The following is an 11411-nucleotide window of genomic DNA, read 5'->3' as shown; positions in this document are numbered from 1 at the left end:
GTGGAACCATTGATGTATATTTGATATTTATATTGCAATTTGTTTGAGAACTGTAGTGAGTGATTGAGTCCCGGCGAGAGTTGGACAGGCTGTCCGCCGAACTCTTTGGTTCGCCCTTTGGTTCGCCTTAGGGGGAGAGGGGCCGTCACAGTTGGTATCAGAGTTTAGGCCTAAGATCTCCGTAGTGTATCCTAGACTTAAAATTTAGGATGCCGGACTGTGGATCTGGTTTGAAATGTCAGTGATTTCTTGTAGGAATGAAAAATTTGATAAGTGAGATTAGTGTAATTCTTACTGCTTGCATGGAAGTGCTTGTTTTACTTTTGTGGGATATCTTGATCTGATTAGTACAAGTTGGAATGTCGAGGACGATATTCTTTTAAGGAGGGGAGTTTGAGACGTCCGGAAGAAGGAAAAGGAAAAAAAATTCTGGTTCGCTTTGATTTTGGCCAATCCGGCCGGAAATCTGGCCAGTTTTGGCCGGATACCTGGCCGGATTGCCTTGAAATTTTGAAAAAAATTTGTTTTACCGTTGCCTTGAATCGGGCCAGGAAATCCGGCCAGATTCCGACCGGATTGTAACGTGTGACAGTCGGTCATCAACTTTGTCCGGCTGTTTCCTTCATTGTTTTCCAACTTTTGGACAAAATATCTTCCCTTTCTTCACCTTGCTTGTCCGTCCATCATAGAGAGAAAAGCTCTCAATTTTCCTAGTTTTAATCTTTGCGAAAATCTTGAGATTTCATCGATGGTTTTGGAAACTACTCCATACATGGGCTCACTATGAAAGTTTGAAGAAGTTGATGGAGTTGTTTTGGAAGGGGAAGCTTTCAGGTGCTATCTTTCCTGAGTTTATGCGGTGAGTTACTAAGAAAGTATCCCTTTTGTTTTTAATAATGATATATTAGTGGGTTGTTGTGTTTAAATATGTTGTATTGTGGATGATTTTATGATTTTAAGTAAAATTGGACCAATTTTTGATTTATTGGGGAATTTTTTGAATTTATATGATTATGGTATGTTGGTCAGGGAATGATAGCTAGTTGTGGTGTAAAATGGAGCTTGTATATGTTGGATATGATTGTTTGCAGAAAATTTCTGGTTTGTGCGGAAATTCCGATTTTAGGGTTTAATGTGGGGCTTTCTTATGGATTGGTTGTAAAGTCCCTAATTGGCTTTGATTGAAGGGTATTGTGGCCCTAATTGGATGTGTTTTATTGCTTATGAATCGTATGTGCAATTGTGGTTGGTAAGATGCAACTTGCTATTTTTATTGTAGGTTGTAAAATAAAGAAATTAAGGGAAAATGCTGTCCGATTTTTGAGAGCGTTTGATTGCTTTGAGTTTGAGTTGAAGGACTTGGACTTGATCAAGGAACTGCATATGATGGATGAGGTACTTGAGCTGTGGTTGGTGAGTGATCCCAAAACTGTACCAAAGCTACTTTTGTACATTTTCTTGCATTGTTTACTCGATTGCATATCATGTGTACTTGCATGTTAGTTCATGACATGAAGTGGGCTTCAATGAGTTCTTGGGAAGTCCTGTGCTTAGCACCAATGTCTCCGCCACTGTTTACTGTTTATCTGGAGCACCAATGGCTCCCTATCACTGTTTCACTATTAACTGATCAATTTGAGCGATGGATGCTAAGTACAATGATTTCACTGGATCACGAGAGCAATAAACGTATAGTTGATTTCTGATTCATGACATCATTGAAATGAACTATTGTGAAACTGATTTGATTACTGATTTGACTGATTACTCGCTGAGTTTCTAGCTCACCCCAAAACTATTTTATTCCCTTCCACAGGACTCGAGGCGAAGGAGGAGCTTGTAGTACTTATTCATGTGACTGGATGGATCACCTCATGTACAGTTTGAATTCGCACTCCTCTTGTGTAATAGCTTGGGTTATTTGAATGTTTAGAGTGGATCGGATGTGTGCGTAAGTTCCACGCTTGGGAACTAGTTTCTGCTTCGCTTATGATATGTAAATTTGTGGAACCATTGATGTATATTTGATATTTATATTGCAATTTGTTTGAGAACTGTAGTGAGTAATTGAGTCCCGACGAGAGCTGGACAGGCGGTCCGCTGAATCCTTTGGTTCGCCTTAGGGGGAGAGGGGCCGCCACAGTTGATATCAGAGTTTAGGCCTAAGATCTCCGTAGTGTATCCTAGACTTAAAATTTAGGATGACGGACTGTGGATTTGGTTTGAAATGTCAGTGATTTCTTGTAGGAATAAAAAATTTGATAAGTGAGATTAGAGTAATTCTTACTGCTTGCTTGGAACTGCTTGTTTGACTTTTGTGGGATATCTTGATCTAATTAGTACAAGTTCGAATGTCGAGGACAATATTCTTTTAAGGAGGGGAGTTTCAGACGCCCGGAAGAAGGAAAAGGAAAAAAAAATTCTGGTTCGCTTTGTTTTTGGCCAATCCGGCCGGAAATCTGACTAGTTTTTGGCCGGATACCTGGCCGGATTGCCTTGGAATTTTGAAAAAAAATTGTTTTACCGTTGCCTTGAATCTGGCCAGGAAATCCGGCCAGATTCCGACCGGATTGTGACGTGTCACAGTCGGTCATCAATTGTGTGTAAGTTCCACGCTTGGGAACTAGTTTCTGCTTCGCTTATGATATGTAAATTTGTGGAACCATTGATGTATATTTGTTATTTATATTGTAATTTGTTTGAGAACTGTAGTGAGTGACTGAGTCCCAGCGAGAGATGGACAGGCGGTTCGCCGAACCCTTTGGTTCGCCATAGGGGGAGGTGGGACCGTCATAGTTGGTATCAGAGTTTAGGCCTAAGATCTCAGTAGTGTATCCTAAACATAAAGTTCATGATGCCGGACTGTGGATCTGGTTTGAAATGTCTGTGATCTCTTGTAGGAATGAAAAATTTAATAAGTGAGATTAGAGTAACTCTTATTGCTTGCTTGGAAGTGCTTGTTTGACTTTTGTGGGATATCTTGATCTGATTAGTAGAAGTTGGAATGTCGAGGACGACATTCTTTAAAGGAAGGGAGTTTGAGACGCCCGGAAGAAGGAAAACGAACAAAAATTCTGGTTCGCTTTGTTTTTGGCCAATCCGGCCGGAAATCCGACCAGTTTTTGGCCGGATACCTGGCCAGATTGCCTAGGAATTTTGAAACAAAATTGTTTTACCGTTTCCTTGAATCTAGCCAAGATTTCGGCCTGATTCTGGCCGGATTGTGACATGTCACAGTCGGTCATCAACTTTGTCCGGTTGTTTCCTTAATTCTTATCCAACTTTTGTCCAAAATATCTTCCATTTCTTCACCTGGCTTGTCCGTGCATCAAAGAGAGAAAAGCTCTCAATTTTCCTAGTTTTAATCTTTGCCAAAATCTTGAGATTTCATCGATGGTTTTGGAAACTACTCCATACATGGGCTCACTATGGAAGTTTGAAAAAGTTGATGGAGTTGTTTTGGAAGGGGAAGCTTTAAGGAGCTATCTTTCCTGAGTTTATGAGGTGAGTTACTAAGAAAGTACCCCTTTTGTTTTAATAATGATATATTAGTGGGTTGTTGTGTTTAAATATGTTGTATTGTGGATGATTTTATGATTTTAAATAAAATTGGACCAATTTTTGATTTATTGGGAAATTTTTTGATTTTATATGATTATGGTATGTTGGTTATGGAATGATAGCTAGTTGTAGTATAAAATGGAGCTTGTATATGTTGGATATGATTGTTTGCGAAAAATTTCAGGTTTGTGCGGAAATTCCGGTTTTAGGGTTTAATTTGGGGCTTTCTTATGGATTGGTTGTAAAGTCCCTAATTGGCTTTGATTGAAGGGTATTGTGGCCGCATTTGGATGTGTTTTATTGCTTATGAGCCATATGTGTAATTGTGGTTGGTAAGATGCAACTTGCTATTTTTATTGTAGGTTGGAAAATAAAGAAATTAAGGGGAAATGCTGTCCGATCTTTGAGAGCGTTTGATTGCTTTGAGTTTGAGTTGAAGGACTTGGACTTGATCAAGGAACAGCATATGATGGATGAGGTTCATGAGCTGTGGCTGGTGAGTGATTCCAAAATTGTACCAAAGCTACTTTTGAACGTTTTCTTGCATTGTTTACTCGATTGCATATCGTGTGTGCTTGTATGTGATTTCATGACATGATTTGACTTCAATGAATTCCTGGGAAGTCTTGCGCTTAGCACCAACGTCTCACCTCTGTTTACTGTTTATCTGGAGCACCAACGGCTCCCGATTTCTGTTTCACTATTAATTGATCAATTTGAGCGTTGGATGCTAAGGACAATGATTTCACTGGCTCATGAGAGCAATAAACGTACACTTGATTCCAGATTCACAACGTCATTGAAATGAACTATTGTGAAACTGATTTGATTACTGATTTGACTGGTTACTCATTGTGTGACGACCCCACTTCTCCCAAGGGCGAACCCAAGGGTATCGGCGGGCCGCCTGCCTAGCTCGCGCCAGGACTCAAAACTTAATGTTCGAAAGAGCACTAAATACAATATATACAATCCCAAAAGAGTTATAATTACATTCTCCAAAAGTATCGTGTCAAACCACCAAAACAAAAACAAACATCCTAACTGTTCAACTATTACAAGCCAATCTAACTATACTAGTATACGAGCCAAAAGTCCCCGCATCGGCCCCTGCTAAGGAAAACAAAAGGAATGGGGTAAGCTATATGCTTAGTAAGTAAACAGGGACGAAAGCATAAATTTCACGTAACAGTTACACAATAAGAGTAAAGCAAAAGCAGAAAAGTAACATCACATAATAAGGATACAGGTGGCTCCAAAGCCAACTCATGTGCCATGCGTGATCTCCTGCCGACACTCCGTCGACTGCAAATAATAGTCCGTAGAACTTCACTTGTACACCCACCGACACCTTATCACCCTCACTGGCCAGTCACCTCACAAACTTGCCCGGGCGAACGAAATCACAAACTTGAGCTTGAGTCACAAGCTCGGGTCACAAACTTGATCACCTTCTCGGTGAACCGGATTCACAAAATTGGTTCATAACATGAACCTACAAACTTGGTGACCTCAGACTAAGTTGGACTGACTTCGACCAAGCCCTAACCGGCTCGAATAGTCCAACCAGGTCAAGAGCTCGCCCCAAACTCACAAACTTCACAAAATTATTCAAAATCACAAACTTTGCAGACTTCACAAACTTTATTCGAAAGTCGCCCCGAGCCACAAGCTCAAGGGTTTTGGTTCCAAAAGATTCATATACATATGCCAAGTACAATTATACATTCAAATTAGGGTTTAGGTCGAGTGCGATAAAGTACACCCTCGCCTAAGTGCCCTTTTCACATATCTCAAACACATAGCAAAGAAAACACACCAAACTGGCCTGAATACTTACCCAGAAACTGAAATAGCAAAAGTACGAAGTCGGATCGAAATGAACAGCTAGTAGTGGGCCCCACCAGTTCCGCCCAGCTCACCACCGTCTGAAATAGAAGATTGTGTCACATAATATCGCAAACGACTACTATCGTGCCTAAAACAAGCAAAACGGCAAAAACGGCACGCGCGCACGTAAATATGACGAACGGAAACGGAGACGGCCGTTAGCGGAAACGGCAGATTTGACACTCGTTTCTAGTTTACTCATAAGTTGAGCTACGAATATCGGATTAAGGCGTATGAGATGCCATATCGAAGCTTAAAGGATGAACAACAACTGTTATGAAGACATCCAGAACTGAAACTGGAGGCTTTAGTCCCAAATGAACCAAACACAATCACTTACGAAATCTGGCCAATGCACAAATGGTCAGTTTTGAGTGCAAACTGTTTTCTATGCTACACATGGTCAAAAGAGCTGAAAATTGGCAGTTAGATAGTTCATTCCAAATGGAACAACTTTCATGAAGGTCGGCAATCCAAATTCGGAACGGAAATTGGTCATCAGGACCAAAACAGATTTCTGGTCATTTTCACGGGCAGGCCTTGTTTGCTCGGCTATATCTCAGGTTTTATAAATCCGATTCATGAAATTCCAAGGGCGTTAGAAAGCTCTGATATAGGGCTATAAGTTTGGTGTTTTGGTCGGAAGCCCAAACAGCTTGTAACTCAGTCAAATGTGAAGCCAAAGTTCCAGCCAAAAACTTTCCAAAAACGTACCAGAATCACAAACCGTATTTGACCTCAATATGCGGTAATGGCACCAAATTCACTACGGTTATCGGATGGGGGTGTAAGACCCACCGTTTCGAAGCTAAGAAACAGGGGTACAACAATGTAGAAGGCCACTCAGTCCAAATCCTAGCACAACTAGGTCAAATATGCAAAATACGAAACCAGAATTACCAAAACAGGTTTGCAAAACATAGAAAACTGTAATCGGTATATCTCAGTCCATACAAGTCCAAATACCGAAATTCCAAAGGCATAAGTTAGCTAAGACGTCCAGCTACATTTCATCAGAAGACACCAACATCCAAATCCAAACCAATTCCAGTCAAAATGGCCAATTACCAGTACAATTTTCGCATTCTGTCCAAAGCAGAACAGCTACAGTAATTTCGTCATATCTCATTCTAAATCAATCCAAATGACCTGAAATTTTACAGGAACCTCAAACACATCAATACCTACAACTTTCATGTTTTGAGAAAAGTCAAATTCGGCCTCTAACCCTATGATCCAAAACCGGACAGAATTGGGGTTTTATGAACCCTAGCTTTTCATTTTCCAATCCAAATCCATAATTGGTTGCATTTATCCACAATTCACACCCACTAGAGTCATTATAGTCCATTACCATTCATCATACAAGGCCACAACATCCCATTCATATTAAACCAGAAAAATTCCCAATAAAATAAAAACTTCACCAAAACTCTTCAAATCAAGAAATAAATCAAATATTCCATCACTCATGCCACCATTAAGCACAAAAAAACCATCATTAAGTATAGGGGAAAGGTTGAAGCATCACTCACCTAATAACAAGAGAGAGGAAGATGATGGACACCTTAGCTCTTCCAAAAAGCTTCAATAAACCAACCAATATCACCAAAAGGAAAGATTGTATGGAGTAAAACTAACTTAAACTCTTGATTTGGTGGATTTTGGTCCAATTGGAAGCTTGAAAGTTGAAGAATTTCCTTCTTCTTTGAGAGAGAAAGGGCCGGCCAACACAAGGAAGAAAATGGTGATTTTTGAGCAATTTTTGGATATTTAATATTTTGGTCAAAAAAAGTCAAGAAAGTGAATAGTAATTCTTAAGTCTTCTCCAATGAAATGGTGACACTTGTCACCACCATTAATGCATTCCTATCCTTTCTTTTCTCTCTCACATCAATCATATCTCACTTTCTACTTATCTCTTAACACCCGATAAATTTTACACAGTATCCGGAATTTAACCTAATTGGCCGAATTTTTCCGAACTTTTCGCACTAGTGGGTCCCACGTCCGATATACGTTCTTAATTTCTCAAAATCTAACCAATACTAGAAAAATCATCTAAAAACTATATTTACTCATAAAAATTATCTGGGGAATTTTCTAATAAAGAAAATGTAGAAAAAACGGGTTTTCAATCTTAACCGGAACTTAGGGTTTAAATCTTAATCCCTACTTAGGGTTTTCGAAATACTCCCAAAACCAAACGTTACCGCCCAATTAAAGAATATATCAACGTAGAACGAACTGGGGCCTCACAAACTGAGCTTCTAGCTCACCCCAAAACTATTTTATTCCCCTCCACAAGGCTTGAGGCGAAGGAGGTGCTTGTAGTACTTATTCATGTGACTGGATGGATTACCTCATGTATAGTTTGAATTCGCACTACTCCTGTGTAAATAGCTAGGGTTATTCAAATGTTTAGACTGGATCGGATGTGTGTGTAAGTTCCACGCTTGGGAACAAGTTTCTGTTTCGCTTATAATATGTAAATTTGTGGAACCATTGGTGTATATTTGAGATTTATATTGTTATTTGTTTGAGAACTATAGTGAGTGACTGAGTCTCGGCGAGAGTTGGGCAGGCGGTCCGCCGAACCCTTTGATTCGCCTTAGGGGGAGGTGGGGCCATCACAGTTGGTATCAGAGTTTAGGCTTCAGATCTATGTAGTGTATCCTAGATGTAAAGTTTAGAATGCCGGACTGTGGGTTTGGTTTGAAATGTCAGTGATTTCTTGTAAGAATGAAAAATTTGATAAGTGAGATTAGAGTAACTCATACTGCTTGCTTGGAAGTGCTTGTTTGACTTTTGTGGGATATCTTGATCTGATTAGTACAAGTTGGAATGTCGAGGACGACATTCTTTTAAGGAGGGGAGTTTGTGACGCCCGAAAGAAGGAAAAGGAAAAAAAATTCTGGTTCGCTTTGTTTTTGGCGAATCCGGCTAGAAATCCGACTAGTTTTTGGCCGGATACCTGGCCGGATTGCCTTGGAATTTTGAAAAAAAAATTGTTTTGCCACTGCCTTGACTCCGGCCAAGTATCCGACCGGCCGGATTGTGACGTGTCACAGTCGGATATCAACTTTGACCGGCTGTTTCCTTCATTCTTATCCAGCTTTTGGCCCAAAAATCTTCCATTTCTTCACCTGGCTTGTCCGTGCATCATAGAGAGAAAAGCTCTCAATTTTCATAGTTTTAATTTTTGCCAAAATCTTGACATTTCACCGATGGTTTTGAAACTACTCCATACAAGTGCCCACAGTGGAAGTTTGAAGAAGTTGATGGAGTTGTTTTGGAAGGGAAAGCTTTAAGGTGCTATCTTTCTTGTGTTTATAAGGTGAGTTGCTAAGAAAGTTCCCTTTTTGTTTTAATAATGATATATTAGTGGATTGTAGTGGTTAAATATGTTGTATTGTGGATGATTTTAGGATTTTAGGTAAAGTTGGACCAATTTTTGATTTATTGGGGAATTTTCTGATTTTATACGATTATGGTATGTTGGTCAAGGAATGATAGCTTGTTGTGGTGTAAAATGGAGCTTGTATACATTGGATATGATTGTTTGCGGAAAATTTCTGGTTTGCGCGGAAATTCCGGTTTTAGGGTTTAATTTGGGGCTTTCTTATGGATTGGTTGTAAAGTCCCTAATTGGCTTTGATTGAAGGGTATTGTGGCCCTAATTGGATGTGTTTTATTGCTTATGAACCGTAAGTATAATTGTGGTTGGTAAGATGCAACTTGGTATTTTTATTTTGGTTGGAAAATAAAGAAATTAAGGAGAAATGCTGTCCGATCTTTGAGAGCGTTTGATTGCTTTGAGTTTGAGTCAAAGGTATTGGACTTGATCAAGGAACTGCATATGATGGATGAGGTTTGTAACAGCCCCACTTTCCCTTAAGGCAAACCAAAGGGGTTAGCGGACTGCCTGCCCAGCTCTCGCCAGGACTACGGATCAGATTAGAGCTATCTGCTTCACTCCGGAACTTACAAACGCGCGTAAACAAGTCAAAATGGTAAAATAACCCAAAATAAAAAAAAATGAAATCCGGAGTCGGCCATGAATAGTAACCGACCCGTCAGAACCCAACCGAAAGAGCACGCAAACATTCACATCTGAACTTTAGCGATTACAATCCAAAATGACATACAAAAGCTTTCAAAAGTTAATACATATACACGGTTTGCCAAATCAAAAGAGAAAACGCCCCAAAAGTACACTTAGGGTTTTAATACATGAGCTATACAAAAGATATGTTCATCTAGCTCAATTTGGCAGCCATTTGTCAAATCCAGACCAAAAGTGTTTATTTTCCTGTAAGGAAAACAAAAGGAACGGAAAGGGGTGAGCTTGCGCTTAATGAGGTACCAAACAAATAGCATTAAAATCATGGCATTTCACATTTAACAAATCAGATACACATGTCAGATGTAAAGCACAGAAACCAATGATTCAAATCAGAAGGATACGGGTGGCTCTCAGGAGCCAAATTTCCAGCGCAGTACTTGATCTAAACCGGTTGACTCTCCGTCAACGTATATAGAACCAATGCGTCCGTAGACCCCTCTTTACTCCGAATTCCGTCCACCAAACACCCATTTACCGGGCCCGCTCACCGTAACCGAACAGAAATGGTAATACTCGAGTATACCGGAATCAAGGGTCTCAATACCCAAAAATCCCCGAACAGACTACCGTGGTTCGTTATCTAATCGTCCAGGCCCTTGCCGGCCCGACTCGAATAACTTAACCACAGGATTAAGCTCATAGGTCATAGAAATCCGAACAGATGCAAACACAGATAACAGATTCAGATACAGATACAGAATAGCAGATTCAGATAGCAGATTCAGACGGCAGATTCAGATAGGCACTCAAATTTGGCATATGAACAGATAGAAGAACGAGTGTGATAAAGTACACCCTCGCCTCTATTTTATCAAAACAGTATTTGGCTTCAATAATCATAAATCAAGTATTCAGATATTCAGATATTTCACATAATGGTTAGCAGGTAGTGGAACACTCACCGGATCAATTTCAAAAGTTTTCACTTCAGATTGGCCTTAATCGCCAAGAAACCCTAAACTAATCAAAATAAAACAATTGAAGGTTTTACTTCCAGAATCGAGTAAACAGAATGCACATGTGAGGCTCGACTACACGTCGTACGCCTTGCCAAATAAATACTAGTGCAAGAATGCAAAAACATGATTCCCTTGGAAACGAAAAGGTAGCATGAAGACCTAGGCGCAAACAACCCAAAAGCCTTTCATTCTACCAAAAGGCAAATCCAACTTAAAGGAACCAAACGGCCAAGAAAATCGGGCAGCACTTCCCCTAAATTTCTTACTTTTCCAGCCATTAAGGCTTCATTATATCCTCAAATCAGTCCCAACATCTCACACAAAATTCATCTCATTTCCCAAAAGCCGTTCGCTAGGCTCAAAGTGGTACAAGTACAAAAGTTAGCTAGGAAACAACCGAAATGAAAGCAAGCCCTAAAAGAGACTCGATAACGAGTCATATAGCCATACCAATTATAACCCTAATAGGGTTTCATATGCATAAATAAGCATCATAGGTAACCAGAAATTAAGAAATGGCTTTAACTTAGGCCTTAACAAAAAAACGTATTTGACCTCATAATGCGGTAATGACACCACTTTCACTACGGTTATCGGATGGGGGTGCAAGACCCACCGTTTCGAAGCTATGAAACAGGGCTACAACAATGTAGAAGGCCACTCAGTCCAAATCCTAGCACAACTAGGTCGAAAATGCGGAATACCACAACCTGAACCGTAATTGCAGGTTTACAAATCACACAAAACTGTAATCAGTACAACTCGGTCTATACAGGTCCAAATGCATTGATTCCAAAGGCATATGGTAGCTAAGACATTCAGCTACATTTCATCAGAAGACACCAACAACAAAATCCAAACCAATTCCAGTAAAA

This window comes from Coffea arabica, chromosome 9c (genome assembly GCF_036785885.1).
Source record: "Coffea arabica cultivar ET-39 chromosome 9c, Coffea Arabica ET-39 HiFi, whole genome shotgun sequence".
Taxonomy (NCBI): domain Eukaryota; kingdom Viridiplantae; phylum Streptophyta; class Magnoliopsida; order Gentianales; family Rubiaceae; genus Coffea; species Coffea arabica.
Note: the sequence above shows the minus strand (reverse complement) of the source record.